The sequence below is a fragment of the Ornithodoros turicata genome, chromosome 3 (assembly GCF_037126465.1).
Source record: "Ornithodoros turicata isolate Travis chromosome 3, ASM3712646v1, whole genome shotgun sequence".
Lineage (NCBI taxonomy): Eukaryota > Metazoa > Arthropoda > Arachnida > Ixodida > Argasidae > Ornithodoros > Ornithodoros turicata.
In genome coordinates this window covers 53,896,582-53,916,304 of record NC_088203.1, presented here as the reverse complement: position 1 = coordinate 53,916,304, position 19,723 = coordinate 53,896,582, and the positions used below count along the sequence as shown (strand labels likewise).

The 19,723-nt window shown below is 45.6% G+C and overlaps 1 protein-coding gene and 1 pseudogene across 1 annotated transcript in view; one reads left to right on the top strand and one right to left on the bottom strand.

Annotated features, from left to right (window-relative positions):
- Positions 1–19,723, top strand: part of LOC135388471 (tyrosine-protein kinase SRK2-like) — a 509,896-nt gene that overhangs the window by 31,548 nt on the left and 458,625 nt on the right. The window lies entirely within an intron of this gene.
- LOC135389476 (uncharacterized) lies at positions 5,446–16,208 on the bottom strand (annotated as a pseudogene).

Here is a 19,723-nt window from a genome sequence, read left to right as displayed (position 1 = left end):
TTGAAATATGGGGCACTTCTATCCTATCTTCAACTATCGATCAACCTATCCTCATTAGTTGTCTCTGTATCCAACATGGGCAGCGCCATTTTGGGTGGCAAGTGGATTGGATAGGATTGAAATGGATACCTCTCGCAATGTGCGAAACTAGTGGATTTTTAATGCAGATTTGTTGAGCACCATCTAGGATGTGTAAGGCATGTCGGGAATTGTTGTTTGCTTCCGTCGTTGTACTGCTGCCTGCACAACCACCTGCTGGGACACATTCTGTCGTCGGTACGATATTTAAACAAATCTACATGAATAGTTAGGATAAAAAAGGCAAGAATATTTATATTAATGAAATCTAATAATTAAATATAAGACTGTACAGCAAAGTACCAGTTTTGTTATGATTTCGCTGTGTTCACCGCGATCGTCGTGCTCACTAGGCCTAATACTTGTGACAAAACGTATTATTTTCAGTTAGATATCGATAGAGGACAATCAGTTGGACCTGATTTCCGAGAAACGTATATGGCGATGTACATTTGCAGCGTAAAGGTAGAGTAGTCTGTGGAAAATTTTTGTCACAAAATCCCCGCTTCACTGTGTTTGTTTTCGTCGCCATTTTTGGTGGCAGTAAGATGTCATGGCGAATCCCTTGGTAAAAAGCAAACCAATCAGATGCGCGAAACTGTGATTGACAAGTCAAGACTCTTCTTGTGAGTCCTCCCAGTGGCCAGACTCCCTTTTTAATATACGGCTTTGACCGCATGGAAAACCTAGTGCCATCTCTTAGCACTCCCGGGAACCTACTGACATTCCGCCATGTACGAGACGTCCCACCCGGCCTTACTGTCAACAACAAACCGCCAAACGACTGTCATACAACAGTTCGCTTGCATATCATGCTTCTCACATTCGCTGTTTTAATATCTTCTTTATGTGATAAGATGCGGGTTTCAAAAGGGAATGTAATCCAGGTAAGAAAACCTCAGATGTTTATATTCCTCATTGCACCGAAAGCTTTGAGTGCGGTGACATAGGTTCAGGGGCGGATCCAGACCCTCGGTTTTGGGGCGGGGGGGTTCCTTTTTGTCAGAGCGCGTAGTGGGGAGGGGGGAGAGGGAAATTCAATGTATAAACTGACGTTTTGGGGGGTGGGGGCGATCGCCCTCCCCCCCCTGGATCCGCCACTGCATAGGTTGGACAAGAAAATTACGTTAACGTAGTGGAACAATGCTCTTATCCCATCTCAGGAGAAATGTATACAGTTTAATACAGCTCATTTGAGAACTTGTTAGTGCACTTGATACAGCAGAAACTTTTGGTACAAGATAAAAGCTTAGTACGATTGCAGTTGTTGCTATAAAACCCGCTGTGATACTCACTGTTACGCACTGGTATAAAATGTGGTCTTTCTCAGCTCGGTGAATCTGAGTTTTCGTTATTTGAGCATCTCTCACATAAATGTCACATTTGGTTGCACTGCATTTCATGTGACTGTTTACCTGACAGGTAGTCCTCCATAGATGTGCCTCTCAGACGGTGCACTCTGCAATAATTTAGTGCGAGGGTATGCTCGCCTTACGGTCACCTTCAACAGCTTCCCTGAGACAGAAATGACTGCTGGCCATCAAGAGAAAAGTTAAATGCTGTCACAGCAAAGGCATGTTCACGGCACTTCAAAGAGACTGATTTTGTCACAAACGTATCAAATGGAAAACGGGGTGTATATGAATTTGCTGTGCCATCAGTCTTCACATTCAAGAAGAAGCCAGAAAGAAAACTATCAAGGGAACGCGTAGTAGTGATGCAAAACTATCAGTAAGTCATCGATAGCGTCCAGAACCATAGATAGTTCCATCGATACTTGTTGCAATCGTACTAAGCTTTTACTTTGTACCAACTGTTTATGCCGTATACAGTGCACTAAATGGTTCTTAAATGGACTGTACTGAACTGTCTAAATATGTCATAGGATGGCATTAAAGAGCAGCTTTGCACTATGTTAATGTAATTCTCCCAAAATCGAAGCGACCACGCTCCAATGCACCAAGGAATTCAGAAGCACTCTTGCCTTGCTTGCATTCCCTTTTGATCTCTTTGTCTCGCTACGTTAATTACATAGTGAAACAGCATGTGTGAGGCAAGACACGTGATACAGTAGAATCTCGATGATACGAATCTCTCGGGGTCGCAGAAAACATTCGTACCAACCGAAATTCGTATCATCCGAAACTGACAAACTGCGGGGCCGCTGCGTCGTGGGTGCTTTGAGATCGTGCAGCAAACTTCGCTGAAACGCGTAGAACCGCGTGCAAGTGTCCTCACTGACGCGCGCGTATTTGTCGCGCGCCTCAGAACGTCGAGAGCATGCAACATGTCGGCAGTCGTTAGCGGCTTCTCATCATCTCCCACGTCATCTTTACTATCACTGGAAGCAGATAACCGCCCTCCTGCAGCAGAGTCCTCGATGATCTCACTCACAGATCGCACATTGCGACGTTGTCATCGGCAGTCACAAAATCAAATGCGGAGCATTCTACCCGAAGCCGCTCCTAATTTTCGATCGGTACGTTTTCTTGGTCCAGCTCCGCACATGTTTCAACATGTGAGCTGGGAATACCACACTTTCGGAAACAGTTCTGAATTGTAGACTCCGTCACCCGGTCCCACGAAACAGCGATGAAGTGCAAGGCGTCCAGCAGGCTCACCTGGAGGTATGCTTTGTTGCGTTGAATCTTCGCTAGGAAACGTCGCACTAGGAGGCCTTTGAAATGGTGCTTCACATTTGTCGCGCGCCTCAGAACGCCGAGAGCGTGCAACATGTCGGCAGTCGTTGGCGGCTTCTCATCATCTCCCACGTCATCTTTACTATCACTGGAAGCAGATAACTGCCCTCCTGGGGCAGAGTCCTCGATGATCTCACTCACAGATCGCACGTTGCGACGTTGTCATCGGCAGTCACAAAATCAAATGCGGAGCATTCTGCCCGAAGCCGCTCCTAATTTTCGATCAGTACGTTTTCTTGGTCCAGCTCCGCACATGTTTCAACATGTGAGCTGGGAATACCACACTTTCGGAAACAGTTCTGAATTGTTGACTCCGTCACCCGGTCCCACGAAACAGCGATGAAGTGCAAGGCGTCCAGCAGGCTCACCTGGTGGTATGCTTTGTTGTGTTGAATCTTCGCTAGGAAACGTTGCACTAGGACGCCTTTGAAATGGTGCTTCACATTTGTCGCGCGCCTCAGAACGCCGAGAGCGTGCAACATGTCGGCAGTCGTTGGCGGCTTCTCATCATCTCCCACGTCATCTTTACTATCACTGGCAGCAGATAACTGCCCTCCTGGGGCAGAGTCCTCGATGATCTCACTCACAGATCGCACGTTGCGACGGTGTCATCGGCAGTCACAAAATCAAATGCGGAGCATTCTGCCCGAAGCCGCTCCTAATTTTCGATCAGTACGTTTTCTTGGTCCAGCTCCGCACATGTTTCAACATGTGAGCTGGGAATACCACACTTTCGGAAACAGTTCTGAATTGTTGACTCCGTCACCCGGTCCCACAGCGATGAAGTGCAAGGCGTCCAGCAGGCTCACCTGGAGGTTTGCTTTGTTGCGTTCAATCTTCGCTGGGAAACGTCGCACTAGGAGGCCTTTGAAGTGGGGCTTCACATTTCTGATACTGTATAAGTGTTTGAATTCGCGGGCTCAATAATTCGCGAATTTGTGAGAAGCCAGGATCAGGCAATTATTCGCGGAACCTTAAATTCGCGGTACCGTGCTGCGTCCACCCTGCATCTTAGGGGCCATCCACCTTGAACTTCCTGGAAGAAGCTAATAAAAGGTACCACAACTGGGTAACTCGTTCAATTTGTCTTCCTTTTGAGCACTTCTGACTGCAAGGGATGCGATTAGGGGGTTTTACACGGCTCGTATCTGTGCCATTGCCCAATTGAACTGTCTGCCGTCATTCCTGTCATCGCACCGAGCAGGTGCGGTTGGCACTTGGTAGTGATGCGACAACTTTTGCAAAGGTCTATACGCGTGGCAGAGTGCATACGCGCTTGCTGGATGATCCAGGCTTACAAGGAACCGGAATCACGGGAGGCTTACATCCGCGCAGGATTCGTACGTCAAGGCGGGACTACAGTCTCCAGTTGCAGCGGCGAACTGAACACTTTGCGAGGCAATGCAGTGTAACAGCGTAAGAAACTCCGTATACATAAGTTGCCTCAGTGTCCTGGATCAAATTTCTTACATATTTCTTTCACGTATTTTTCTGTCATTGGTTCGAATATTTCGCGGGACTTTAAATTCGCGAAAAAAGGGCGTTCGCGAATTTCGCGAAAAATAGGTCCTCGCGAAAATTACTACTTATACAGTAATCCCTGAATCCAGCGGCTGCAAATGGCTGGTTGCATTTGCTGGCAAAAACACCAGCTTTACGCTCCGAAGCTGTACATGTTTATGATGGGCAGAACACATATAAAGAATTAGGACAACTTTTCTGTTCTTGCTTGACGTTTTGTGGTCAAGGTAAACCAAAAATTCTTGAAAAATGGTCGTCGCCATGATCCATGCTCGCTTGTTCGCCTTGTACACGCACGGCAACTGGCCTGCGTTTTTGAAGCACTTTGGCTTTTGAAACTTCCCGATGACCGTCAGTTTGAACTTTTCTGAGCCATCTGCGTTGCAGCAGAAGAGAACAGTGATTCTGTTTTTGCTTTTTTCACCACCTTGGCAGTTCTGCCCTTTGAAACACAAGCTCTCTGCAAGATCGGCTCGCTTCCTCTTTGGGTCCTGGTCGACTTTGCTCAGAACTTCAAGCTTCCAGTTGAACGATAGCGCTTTGCGTTTGCGAGACATAGCCTGGCACTGCTTTCAGTTTGCGTGATAGCTCTGCACCTGGCCGTACCACATTCCCGGTTCCAAATTTATGCTCCGGTCTTCTGGGTTTTTCCTCCAACTGACAAGAGAGTTCACAGTTGCGGAACCCCACCATTGTTAGTCTTGCACAACCATGCAAGTAGGAGATTGAGTTCAAGCAGTGCCTCCTCTATACTCTGTGTGCCTGTCGAAAAGGGAGGAGAACAATAGGCCGGCGCCGTCGGTTTAGCACTCGGCCGAAACAGGGTGCCGGAGCTGAGTGTGTCTGCTCGTGCGCGCAGCCGTGTATGCGAAATCATTGTGCTTTGGTGATACCAAGTTCTGAGGTATGGCTGTTCATCCCTTGCGGCATAAGATAATTGTTCTGAATCGCTTAAACAATGCACTAGAGACGTCTGCACGTAATTACTGTGACCAAACGAGCTGAGTCAGCTCTTTTCCCGCAAATAGGTCTGAAGAGAGGGGAGCAATACCCCGATGTTCAGGGTTTATGTGAACGAACGAATATGTGGTGACATGCTCGTAGAGTGACAAAATCACAAGGAGCATTTATTGATGCCTGTACATGGTTAGAGCTTCAGGCATTTCCTTGAAAGAGGCTTTCTAGCAAAGTATTTACAAACGTCGTTCTTATCAGTGACACCAAATGCATAATTAACAAGCAATGGTCGAAGAAACCGCACTGCTGTCAGTTCCATGAGTTTCTCTCTGTGCTTACTGCTGGTGTTAGCCTTGCAGACTAGTAGCCTTGAGGAAGTAGCCTGGGCTGAAACTGCATGCTTCACCAAGGTGGCCAATGGATTGTGGAGGTCTGGACTTCCTTCTAGGGCCTTTTCAGCGAATGCTCTCAGAGTATTGAGCGCAAACAAGAGCTCGTCTAAGGGGTACAAGAGTCCACCCCTATCCTGGCCTGTGTACTCCAGTAACGGCTGGTTAGTTGCTGGCTTTGTTGACACTTTGACACAGTCCTCACATTCCATTTTCTCGGCAATAACGCGTGCAGTGTATCCACCAACATACACTGTTGCTTACACCTGTAATGACGGCATGTACTGAGGTAAGGTAGTAGAGTTTAGTCTCTGCAGCACATCGATGGCAGCTCTTGGGGTCGCCACATCTGAATTACTCCTTGAAGTTGGAGTCACTGAGGTCAGAGGACTTGATGTCGTAACATTTGAGTCTTTCGAAGATGCAGCAATTCCGGTCTTGAGAACGTTCTCCAGACCGACAAGAGCACTATGAACGTTCAACAAGTCATTACATCCAGCCGACATCCTCAATGTTCCAAACAATGACTCAATTGGGTCGCTATTAAACTTTCGGGTCAGAACAAACAAGAACTTTTGGTATTTGATGCAGGCCACAGTAGAGTACGTGGTGAGCAGGAGTGCCTCGTATGTCTCTCTTGTGAGAAACTCACGAGCATGCTCGTAGCGCTTTTTCAGTTCCTCAACGTATATTGAAAAGGAAGCTTCCAACCATTCAAGTACAGTCGAACCCGCATATATCGAACTCGAAGGGGATCGGCAAATAATTCGATATATTGATAATTCGATATAAAGCGTTCGTATTTTAACTGACATTCGCGTGTGCCATATTAATTACCATTTAATTGGGATAGTATGAAACAGGAGCTTACCGATTTGCATGAACGAGAGCAGAAACTGCACAAACAAGGCGGGCAACAGGACAGTTAACAACATTTATTTGGGACGGAAGAACTCCGTGAGTTGGGCTTGTCTCTTGTTGCGAGCCATGAAGTCCATTACACTATTTTCGATCTTCTCGAGGCCTCCTAAATGAGAAAGTCCAGCTCCTTCTATTGCCCCGCAGCAGCGACGAATGGTAGCGAAAGCCGAAGCGATCTCGGTGGCTGTGGGCATGACATCGTCGCCGTTAAGACCTCCCAGTGAGCCTTCATCGCCGCTTGGATCGACGTCGTCACCAGCAACGTCCGCTATGATGTCCGCATCCGTCATCTCTGCCACAACGTGCACATTGTCGTCGGCGCTTACAAAATCATTTGCCGTCAGATCAGTGGGAACGGCTTCTGGGAACTCTGCGACCTTTCGAAGCTCGTCGTCCAGAGCGTACTCGAAGTCGTCATCGTCGTCTAAGGCATCCGCACACGCCTCATCTGCAACTGCTACGAAACCCGCTTTGCGAAAGCAGTTCGCTACTGTTTCACGCTTGACGTCATTGACGTGGGATGCCGAATGCTTCTGCTACGGAAGACTTCTTTTCTTCATTCACAACACGTCGGATGATGTCGAGCTTGGTCGCGAAGTCCAGGTTCTTCCTTTTCTTAGTGTCCATGGCTGCCTCATTCGTGACAACTTTCAAATGGTGGCGCCTACCAAAGGAATGCTCCGACGCCAGTCGCCACTGCGCACGTCTCGGCCACGCGCTGCGCACGGCCGGCATGGACGATTCCATTGCAGGTCGCGTGCTCGGGGAAGGTAGCATGACGCATGACCCCGTGATTTCTCACTTCGGAGCGTGCGAAACAAAGCTCCGTGGGGTCACTAACTTCTCCCGTTGGCAGCCTGCCCTCATTTCCAACTCCTTTTCGTGTGGATGGCTTCATCCCTAATCTCCAAGCCGCGCTTTGTCCTTTTCAATCGCGAAAAATGTGCGGAAGTTACTAAGGGCGCGTCATAGGATTCCAGCGGTAGTGTGATATAGCCGATGACAGCGGTGCCGGCTGTTCGATATAGACGTACAGCACGCCTATACATTTACATGCTATTTTCAAGGGGATGTTTCGGATGTTCGATATAGGCGATAATTTGATATAACCGGGTTCGATATAGTCGGGTTCAACTGTATGTCATCCTCAACATCGTCGTAATGTCGCGTGTCAGGGAACTTCTGTCGAATGTGCTGTACTGTGTTGCTCCTGTCATGTAGCACAAACCACCGGTAAACATTCTTAATGAAAATGATAGTTGGGCCTGCAGTTGAAAACGAAATATCACAGGTGTGTCCACCCTGGTTTCGGAGGTGCTCCAAAGCTGTGGTGACATCAGGAGAGAAGACTTGAACAGCTCTTGCAACATTCATCTTCTCAGTGTTGTTTGGGAAGACATGTTTCCTACTGAGGTAGCGCACTGGCTTTAGGATCAAATTTTTCTGCATCTCGTACACTTTCTTGATGTGACTACAGGTTTTCCCGTCGCTTTTAATCCTGATACCACGGAATTTAATCCTTATACAGTGGAATTTAATCCTCATGCCGCCACTTTTAATCCTTGGTTCGCTGGATATAATCCTTATGCCACCACTTTTAATCCTTATACTGTAGGATTTAATCCCTGTTCTGTTAAATTTAATCCTGGTGCAACCAATATTAATCCTTATGCCGTGGAATTTTATCCTAAATTCTCGGGATATCTTTTCACTATTTTCACTACAATGTGACTGACTACCTGTGTGATTTATGACCTATATTGACTATTTCCTCGTTTACAGCCATACACTAACTTTTTGTGACTATCACTGCTCGGTGCACTACTATGTGATAGTATGGGACTATCTGCATAATTTGACTTGGTATGAGTATTTCCTTGTTTACGGCTACAAATTGACTTTTTATGACTATGCCTACTCTATGCACTACTATGGGATGGTATAGGACTACCTGCACGATTTTTGACGCTTTTGACTATTTCGTCGTTCACAGATATAAATTGACTTTTTTGTGAATTTGCCTACTCTATGCACTACCACGGATAGTAAAGAACTACCTACATGATTTATGACCTGATATGACTATTTCCTTGTTTATGGCTATCAAATGACTTTTGTGACTATGCCTACTCTATGGAGTACTAATGGATGCTGTGGGACTACCTGCATGATTTATGGCCTATTATGAGTATTTCCTTGTTTATGGGTATAAATTGATTTTTATGACTATGCACTACCATGGGATGATATGGGACTACCTACATGATTTATGATCTGATATGACTATTTCCTTGTTCGGCTACAAATTGACTTTTTATGACTATGCCTTCTCTATGCACTGCTATGGGATGGTATAGGTCTACCTGCATGATTTATGACCCGTTTTGATTATTTCGTCGTTTACAGCCATAAATTTACTTTTTGCGGCTATGCCTACTCTATGCACTACTTGGCATGGTATGGAACTACCTGCATGGTTTATGACCTGATATGGCTATTTCCTTGTTTATGCCTATAAACTGACTTTTTATGACTATATACTCTATGTGCTACTATGGGTAAGGTATGGGACCACCTACATGATTTATGACCTGATATGACTATTTCCTTTGATTATTTCTTTGTTTATGGCTACAAATTGACCTTTTTGTGACTATCACTGTTCAATGCGCTATGTGATATTATGATACTATGTGCATGATTTATGACCTGTTTTCACTATTTACTTCTTTATAAATATAAATTGACTTTTTATGACTTTGGCTACTCCAAGCAGTACTATTTGACGGACCAGCTCCCGTGGCATAGTGGTTAGGATGATCGCTTTCCATGCCGAGACTGGGAGGTGACCCGGGTTCGAATTCTGTCACCGGCTGTGCTGTCGGAGGTTTTCCCTGGGTTTTCCGAAGACTTTCCAGACTAATGTCGGCACAGTTCCCCCTGAAGTCGGCCCAGGACGCATACTAACCCCCCTGTCCCCCACTCCTTCCTGCTGTCCTCTCTCCATCTGTCCATGTCTACGCCGCTCATAGCCACAGTTGCTTCGCGGCGTTAACACAGAAACAAAAAACACAAAAAACTATTCGATGGTGTGGGACTGCCTGCATGATTTACGACCTGTTTTGGCTACTTCCTCGTTTACACCCATAAATTGACTTTTTTGTGACTGTGCGTACCCTATGCACTGCCATGGGATTGTATGGGACTACATGCATGATGTATGAGCTGTTATGACTATTTTCTTGTTTATAACAATAAATTGACTTTTGTGACTGCTGCTACGCAATGCTATGCTACTGCTCTACGCACTACAATGAGATGTGATGCGATTGCCTGCATGATTTATGGCCTGTATTGACTATTTCCTTCTTTACCTCTATAATTTGACTTTCAATGACTAGGATTACTCAATGCACTACGGTGGGGTAGTATGGGACTACCTACGGAATATATTACATGTTATCAGTACTTCCTTGTTCACGCCTATAAATGAACTTTTTATGACTACGACTACTACGTGCACCACTATGAGATAGTATTGGACTACCTGGAACTAACGCGAACTACCTGGAAAGTAGTTCCTTTGAAGCTGGAACATACAAATATACAAACACAACACTACCTTCGAGTTGCCTAGGAACAAGAACAATTGAAGTAAGACATTCATCGAAATGCCCCCTTTTTTCTCACCTCTTTCCAAATGTAAGTTGATCAGCAATGACATGCACATCACAGTACAACATCCTGGTAATCAGTTCTTTATAATGCTCTTCATGTTTCCATACAATCTATCGCTTCATTGATCTCTTTTCCCGTCACAGGCCTTCTGTGTTAAAATGACGTGGGCCCAGTTCTTGAATCCTCACATAGCAAGCGTTATCGTGAACATAGCCTTATACTATCCCATCGCTCAACCCAAAGTTCATTTGAAGCTGCGAACATGGAACAGTCATAACATGTCATAAATCGTGCAGGATAGTCCCGAGCTATTCCTGGCTGGATCCAGCCCACCAACGCTCTGCGATCAAAGCTCTTTTGACCTTTCTGGACACAATGGGACTTCGATCCTTATTGTCAAGGGGCTCATTATTTCATTCCCCACATCACCACCAGCAATGGGGTAGAGTATCGCTTCTGGCCAGGAAACTCCCCTTCATCATCTTAAAATAAAGTTGTTACTGTTGTTGTATTCCATTGTTGTGCACACTGTAGTCATAGTCACAAAAAGATCATTTGTAGCTGTAAACCAGGGAATTGTCATAACAGGTCATAGATTTTGTAGGTAGTCTTATAATATCCCTTTGTTGTGCAAAGAATAGTTATACCGTATTACCGCGTATTATCCGGCATGCCGGATTTTCCGAGGTCGACCAACTTTCGCGATCTGCCTGGCTGGTCTATCCCGGCATGCCGGATTAAACGAGGTCGCCGGCACGTGGTACAGAATGACTGAGACAAGTAATTCTTACAAAACCTTTATTGTACAACGACATGCTATCACAAACAGAAGGCTATATGCAATAGTACAACAAACTTATAAGGCATTTATGTCCTCGTCATCAGAAGAATCGCAACTTTCCGCGTCAGTGAGTCCAGACCCGTTTTCTTCGTCGTGGATCGGGCTGGGCTCCATCGTGCCCGTCGTCAGAACATCAGCTAAACGTCCATGTAGACTACTGGAGTCTGCTTCTGCCGCAAGTCCACACTTGATAAAAGATTGACGAATCAGCTCCTCGGGAACTTGACTCCATGCCTCTTTGACCCATTGTGCAATGGTGGCATATGAAGCGGAGCGGCGTTTTCCCGACTTCGTGTGCTCCACTTCTCCATTCCTCAACCATTCCGTCCACAGGCTCCTCATCGCTGTCTTGAAGTTGCGATTCCAAGCTACGTCGACAGGCTGAAGAAGTGGTGTGAGTCCACCAGGAATAATCGAGAGGCAGGTGGCGTAATGCTGCTTGAAGCTTGATTTTGTTGTAGTCTTCAGATGCGCTGGCGCACTGTCCATCACCAGCACTGATTTGGGTTTGAAGAAGGCACCCGGTCGTGCAGCCCAGACCTTTTGCTTGTAGGTGTTCATAAGCTCAGCAGTCATGCTCCCTTTCATTGCCACGGAAACAACAATTTCTTTAGGGAAGTCAACCTTTGGCACGTTCTTGAGTCCTTTGAATATTATCATCGGCTTCAGTTTTGTACCATCGGCCATTGCGCTGAGAACAACAGTGTATCGAAGCTTGTCCTTGCCGGTTGTCCTGCATGTTACGTGCTTGACTCCCTTAAAGTCGTACGTCTTATTCTGTGGCAAGTCAAAATACATCGGCGTCTCGTCCATGTTTCCAATGTTCGTCAGTTCAATTCCTCCAATTACTGATTCGTGAAACTTGAAAAAACAATGGCACAGCTCACGCGCATTGTCCGGAACCTTTTGCCCAACACTGGTGACTGACCTGTTGACAACTTTGTACCTTTTGGTGAACCTTTCCAACCAACCATTGCTTGCCTTGAAGTTCGTTGCACCGTCGCTCTTGCTTAGTAAGTCTTCGGCCCGCGCCTTGATGTGGGATGCAGAAACAGGAATACCTTGCTTTCGTTCTTCGGATATCCAGCTAGCAAGGCTTTCCTCCATCGCAGGGTACCTTGCACGTTTCTTTGCGGTGTCCTCGGAAGAAGGTATGCACCTACGTTTCCTGATGACCAAGTCGTCGTCGGTCCTGCACGCTTCGAGCTTGTCCTGCTGCCTCAACCAGTCCTGCACGCACGAACGAGGAATGCAGAAAAATCGTGCTGTTGCGCTGATGTTACCATGAAGTTCGGACAGCTTCTTCAGCACGTCCAGTTTGAACGAGATCGTGTAACTACGCGTGTGCGTACGAGCCGGAGTCGGACCTTCATCCATGGTGGCAGGCTCAGTAATGCCAGAGCAAGACCCAAGCGGCCGTAAGCAGGTCAAGATTGTCCAGTGAAGATAATATTAGCACAATGAATGGGCTTTCATCCTCCGGAGGGAACAGTAGAGCAAGAACCAGCGTTCGTTCCGTGACGTCATCCTTCCCTGGACTTTCCCCGCGTGTGTCATTGAACTGTTGTGAAGGACCTCGGTTGACTCCTGGAAGACTACGTCCCCGATTCTCGCATTTGCCGGCATGCCGGGAAATACGGGGTTTCCCGGCATGCAGGTCAACCTCGCTTTAATCCGGCATGCCGGATAATACGCGGTAATACGGTATGCACAAAAATCAATTTGTAGCTACAAACGAGAAAATAGTCATAACAGGTCAAGAAACATTCAGGTAACTTAAATTACCCCATGGTAGTTCAAATAGTACACACAGTCATAAAATATCAAATTATTGTTGTACACACGGGTTGAGCACAGCTTGTATATTACGTTCATAATAAATTTTCCTTTAACAACAATGAAATAGTCATAACTGGTTATAGATCATGCAGGTGCTCCCATGGTATGGCATACTTGTACATTTACCCGTGATAGTCAATTTATAGCTGCAAATGAGGAAATAGTCATAACTGGTCAAAAACATTGCAGGTAGTCCCATATCACCAAATAGTGCATGGAGGAAGCCAGAAACAAAGAAATAGTCATATCAGGTCATAAATCATGTAGGTAGTCCCATACCATCCATAGTAGTGCCTAAAGTAGGCATAATCACAAAAAGTCATTTTATAGCCGTAAACAAGGAAATAGTCATAACTGCCTATAAATCATGCTGGTAGTCCCATACTTTTTCATAGTAGTGCGAAGAGAAGTCATAGTCATAGAAAAGTCAATTTATACCTGTAAACAAGGCGATGGTCATATGAGGCCATAAATCGTGCAGGTAGTCCCATACTATCACACACTAGTGCACTGAGCAGTGCTAGTCACAAAAATCAATTTATAGCCAAAAAGAAGGAAATAGTCATATCAGGTCCTAGATCGTGCAGCTAGTCCCATGCTATCATAGGAGTGCACTGAGCAGGGGTAGTCACAAAAAAGTCAAATTATTGTCGTAAAGAAGGAAATAGTGCATAAGGTCATAAATCACGCAGGTAGTCGCATACCATCCTAGTAACGCATTGAGTAAGTATAGTCATAAAAAGTCAATTTATAGCCATAAACAAGGAAATAGTCATATCAGGTCACAAATCGTGCAGGTAGTCCCATACTATCCCATAGTAGCGCATCAAGTAGGTATAGTCATAAAAAGTCAATTGATAGCCATAACAAGAAAATGGTCATATCAGGTCATAAATCATGCAGGTATTCCCATACCATCCTATAGTAGTGCATACAGTAGGTATAGTCATAAAATGTCAATTCATAGCCATAAACAAGGAAATAGCCATATCAGGTCATAAATCATGCAGGCAGTCCCATACCATACCATACTAGTGCATAGAGTATGCATAGTCACAAAGTCATTTTATAGCCATCAACAAGGAAATAATCATCTCAGATCGTAAATCATGAAGGTAGTCCCATACTATCCTATGGTAGTGCATAGAGTAGGCATATTCACGAAAGTCAATTTATGGCTGTAAATGAGGTAATAGCCAAAACGGTCATAAATCGTGCAGGTAGTCCCATGCCGTAGTGGTGCATAGGGTAGGTATAGTCATAAAAAGTCAACTTATAGCCATAAACAAGGAAATAGTCATATCAGGTCATAAACCATGCAGGTAGTCCCATACTATCCCAATGTAGTGCATAGAGTAGGCATATTCACAACATAGTCAATTTATGGCTGTAAAGGATGAAATAGTCAAAACGGGTCATAAATCGTGGAGGTAGTCCTATATACCATCCCAAAGTAGTGCATAGAGTAGGCATAGTCATAAAAAGTCAATTTGTAGCCGTAAATAAGGAAATACTCATAACAAGTAATAAATTATGCAGATAGTCCCATACTATCATATAGTAGTGCACTGAGCAGGGGTAGTCATAAAAAGTCAGTGTATGGCTGAAAACTAGGAAATAGTCAAAATAGGTCATAAATCATACAGGTGGTCCCGCACTGTCGCATTGTTGTGAAAAGAGTAGTGAAAAGATAACACGAGAATTTAGGATTAAATTCCGCAGCATAAGGAGTAAAATTGGTAGCACCAGGATTAAATTTAACAGAACAAGGATTAAATCCGACGTTATAAGGATTAAATCCAGCGAAACAATGATTAAAAGTGGCAGCATGAGGATTAAATACGACTGGAAAACCTGTAGATGAAACTTCTCCTCTTGGGCCAATGTCATGTGCCAGGAATTGTGACCGTACATTCTTCAGAACGTGACACGCGTCGAAGCTCATGAAAAGGAGTCTGTCTTTGTCATGTGGATGCTCAATCCTGTATGTGTGGATGCCGTCTCCAAGCAGTCTCATAGCGTTGATGTTCACCTTGTGGTTGTCCGTAACCAGCCTCACTATCCTGAAGCCACAAGATACCACTTTTTCTATCACAAACAGTATGAGCTTGTGAAGCTGAGCTCCTGTTACAGCCTTTGTGAAAAAGTAGGCAGCTGGGATTCTGTATGATGTTTACAGCCGATTGATGACAAATCAGAGAAGGGAGTTGGCTGAAGCAAGACCATTTTCCTTGTCTCCTAAGCCATCATCTGCATGTCCAACAAAACAGTCCTGCTGTTTGTGATACTGCAGCTTCTGTGCTATTCTCATCTCGTCAATAATGAGAGAGCACATTTTTGATTGCGGAGCCTTTAGATTTGTTACTTCTGTCTTGAGGTGAGCTTCCGGTGGTGAAGCCGGTTTCTCCATTTGGGAATTCCTACGTAGTTTGCCAGGGTGTTCCTGCTAGGTAGCTTGAGGAGCATTTCACCTCGAATATGTTCATATGATCTCGTAAATAGATGCCGAAGAATGACACATCGACGAATTGTCTCTTCAGACCACGTAGGTGTTTTCTTTTTGAAGTTACTTATCTGATCAGTGAGAAATAATGCCCCAGGTTGCCTCTGTGCAGCTCTCTTCTTTATGTACCACAGATCTTCTGCAAGAGAGTGATCCTTGAGCTTTTCGAGTTCTGTCTTGTACTTGTCGACAGTTTGCTTCAACCTCATGATGTGGCTTCTCATGTCTCTTTCCTTCCTTCTCCACTTTGCTCTCTCAGCAGCAAGTAAAGCGGACACTGAGCTGTTATCGACTTGTACACTTTGGTCACATATGTGAGGTTCTTGGCACAACACTGTCTCAGTAACTGTGTCCAAAGGAAGTCCTTCTGCCACTGCCTCTCCATGCACAGGCACATCATCATGCTGTGGCACGACAGGCATCTCACTCTCATGAATGTGTGATGGAACATTCTCAGCATGGTGGGACCGCTTGGCTATGCTTGCAGTGCTTCTTTCAAGTTGCCTTTTCTGCTGCAGATGTAATAGGAAGTCCGCAAATACAGAGGGTACCACACCCTTTCTCAGTCGTCGCCTTTTCCCTTCTATGAAATCTTCCTTCTTAAAGTGACGACTGCAGACTTTTGTGTAGCATGAAGTCGAATTCGGCGTCCAGTCGTCACGCCGAATCGCTGCAATCCACTTCTCTGTGAGACCAGGATCAGACGGTATTTCATGGGAAGAGAGTCCTGGTGTCTTCATCTCCTCGTCCGATTTGCATGTCGGAACGCAGCAGTATGCCATTTCATTTAGGAAAACTTGCAAAGCACATCACTATTGCCGGCCTCCAAATCACCTGAAACCATGTGCAAAGGCCAACGGCACCAACTACGCTGAGGAGAACCCTGTTTACACTGTGCCCTCAAGTGGCACCAGAGCCCATGGGAGAGGGTGCGCGCGACGACCTCGCCACAGCATTTTCACAGGCACAGAGTATAGAGGAGGGACTGGTTCAGGAGTCTCCGACCAAGCTCGGGAGACTCCTACAGCACCAAAAGGAGGGGGAGGATGATTCATGTGCGTGCCAGATGACGTCAGGGAGGAACGATCTCCCTCGCCTGCTCCGTTGTTGCATGCAGCTTTTTTTCGCATCATCCGAACAGGTCGGAAGGTAGGTTCCGATTATCCGAACGATAATACACATAAAGAATAGGCGTCCGGCGGGGAGTTGAGAAAAATTCGTATCATCCGGAAATTCGTATCAACCGGGATCGTATCATCGAGATTCTACTGTAGAACAGTTGGACGTGAGTCGTGTGTATGACTTGGGTCGGGGAGGGAGCCTCAGACATGGCGGTATTCCGGAGGTTTCCGTGCGCACTACAAGAGGGCGCTGCGTTCCTGTCTTTGTTAAAGTCCCTGGATTAGCGCATTGTATGAGAAGTAGCGACAACCCTTCTCTCACTCTCTTTCTTCTTCCTCTCTCACTCCTCCATCCGCCATGAAGTTCCCAACCACCCGGCTCGCTGTGTGCGTCTGTGTTACCTCCTCGTAGGAGAGGAAGGCGTTCTCAGGCTCGTGCTTTGCGAATTATGCGGGGATTCATTTAACTTACCAGTCAACGCGAAAACTTTCTTGCGATCGTTCACGTATCGCGGTTCTGTTGAAAGCATTCACTGTCGCGATCGCTGTTGTCCAAAATATGAGTTCAGCTGAGCGATGTTCACAACCTCGAGGAACCAGGCTGAAGCAAATAGTTAATGGGTGATAATGGCCTTCTTAGCAGATAAACCTGGCAATTATTTTGGAACTGGGTTGTAGAATTTTGCTTGTTGATCCTTTGCAGCCCTTTTAGTGAGAGCAGCACTTCCCTGAGTCAACACATCATGCAGCTAAGCTGCAGTTGCATGCAAAATAAATTGACGGACACAGTTTGGCTCTTTCTTTTTGTGGCCGTGCCAAAAGCTTACTGCCAATGTATTTGGTTAGCCCTGAGAAGGGCCTTTTTTTCTGTGGGAGTGTTTAATGCTAGGTATGCTACACATTTTTCACTGCTGATCTCATGCCAAGACTTCGGCTGCCACACCGTACACTTGCATTTGTTTGTTTGACTACACTATTTACATGCCGCAGATGGATATGAAGCCTGGTGTTCAGAAATGTTGTAAGAAGTTTCTGTGCTACACAATGACAGTCTGGGAACCTCTGGCAAAAAGTGTCCTTCAAAACAGTCTCAACAACTTGGTGAACTGAGTAAGCGTTGCTCACAAGCATTTCAACGTAGTCTCTGAAATGTCCTTCTGCGCTTGATAACATGTCCAATACCACACTGGACGGGACAGTGAAAGGCATCGTTCCACTGGTGTATGCTTTCATCTGAGTATGGGTGTTACTGTCCTGGGAAGCTGAGCTTTTTGCTGCTACACAAGTTGCACATTGAATGGCCTTGCTCACTTTACTCACACCATAACCTGCTAAATACTCCAAGGAGTCCTGTTCTTCTGTTGGAACTGAAGACACATCCACAGGGTCTGGTGTTTCCAGCTGTACCTCTTGCTGGTCACACACACCAACAAGCAGCTCGCCATCACTTCGCATGTAGCTCCCAGACTTGCTAGGAAGCAAGAACTGCGCCATCGTTGTTGTCCTTAGAGCCGCCCTGAACCGCTTTGGAGCTGGCACAGGATTCTTTGAGCGAATCATGGAAAAAAGGTTCTCTAGTGCGTCTTGGGAGAAACTTAGGAAGAGGACGTAGTCAAAGTTGTACATCCGCAGGAAGAGCTCTTGCAGGTCAAGGGCACACGACGTGGACAGAAGAATACCAGTTTGCACGGGCTTCCATACTTTACGTTCATCTCCAATGCTTAAACCTTCCAGTGTAGTCATGAATTTGTTTGGAAGGCAATGCCATCTTTGTGCTTGTGTAGCAATGCCTCTTCTTCTTTACGAGACATCAACACCTTGAACCACTTGAAAACTTGGTCGAAAAACCAGGCTGTTGTTAATGCTTCCTTCTCTATTTGTCCTGTGTGAACCAGGTACTGTAGAGCAGCAACTGTGTCATGATTGAACAGGGTATAAGCTGGACCAACCTTCATTTTTGAGTAATGTGCCGGGTTCAGACATTCCCTTGACAACCGTGGAGCCAACTTCAGTTCATTTTCTTCGTCTATTTCCACAAGTTCTTCAACATAAGACAAAGAAACCTTCGGGAGAGGTTCGTCGGGAGGTCATTCTTGATTGCCACGTCTTGACCGATGTAGATATGCTGACCACGTGTGAGATGGCTTCTTAAATTCTTCAGCAGATGAGGAACATCAGCAGTAAAGTAGAGACGGCGACTTGGGTCACATGGTTGTGCAGTGTAACACAGTTTCCTGGAATGCTTTCCCACAACAATGCCATGGGCTTTCCAGATTCCTTGATTTCCTCCTCCCATGTCACTGACGACAGCATCTATCCTTAGGCCTATGCTCTCACTTTTCACAATAATGTCACAGATGACTTTCTTGACGGTTGGCACATGGAAAGAACCTCCTGTGAATTCGTAGGCAATTACTTCTTTTCATCTGCTGCTGACACCTCCTAACACCAGAGCGTGGGTCGCGGCAGAGGACTCTGGCAAACAGCCGTTACTCAACGGTATAGTTGGCTTTTCAATGACGATGCCGGATGATGAGTCGAAGTCGAAACCCTCTGAAAGCTGGATCTCGTCCAACATCAGTACAGCATGACGCTCTTCTTCCTTCATAATTCCAACCTAGCAAGAAGAAAAGTGGCATGCTCTGTCAAGTATTTTCACCCTAACGACATTACAAAAGGGATAGAGGCTGTTAAACTTACCTTCACTTCTAGTGGATGTAGCATTTCGTGAAGTATTCCTGCTGCAAATTTGTATCCCTCAAGGCACCTCTGAAGGGTTCTTTCTGAAGGAAGAGGTTGTTCTAGCTCTTGCAGTACACTGTAGCCACGACTACCACAAGAAAGTCTTAGTTTTAAGGCTTTTACAATGGTGTTGTCACTCCATTTTATGCCCTGCATGGTTGTTTTCTTCAGGCAAAGAACTTGGTCTTCATTAAGGTACTGCTGTAACCCTACAATTTAAAGCAAAAAATTACAGGTGTCGATGGCATTCACTTGCACCAACAATTCTGTCAGTCATTCCATATTATTATTTCTTACCTTCGATCAGACTTTTGTTTGCAGCCTCAATTTTCGAGGCATGTTTTTGCGCAGCGGAGAGCTTCCTCTGAAGCGAACAAATCTTCTCTTCCAGCTCTGTAATACGCTTTGGGGCACTATCAGGAGGAACGTTAAGC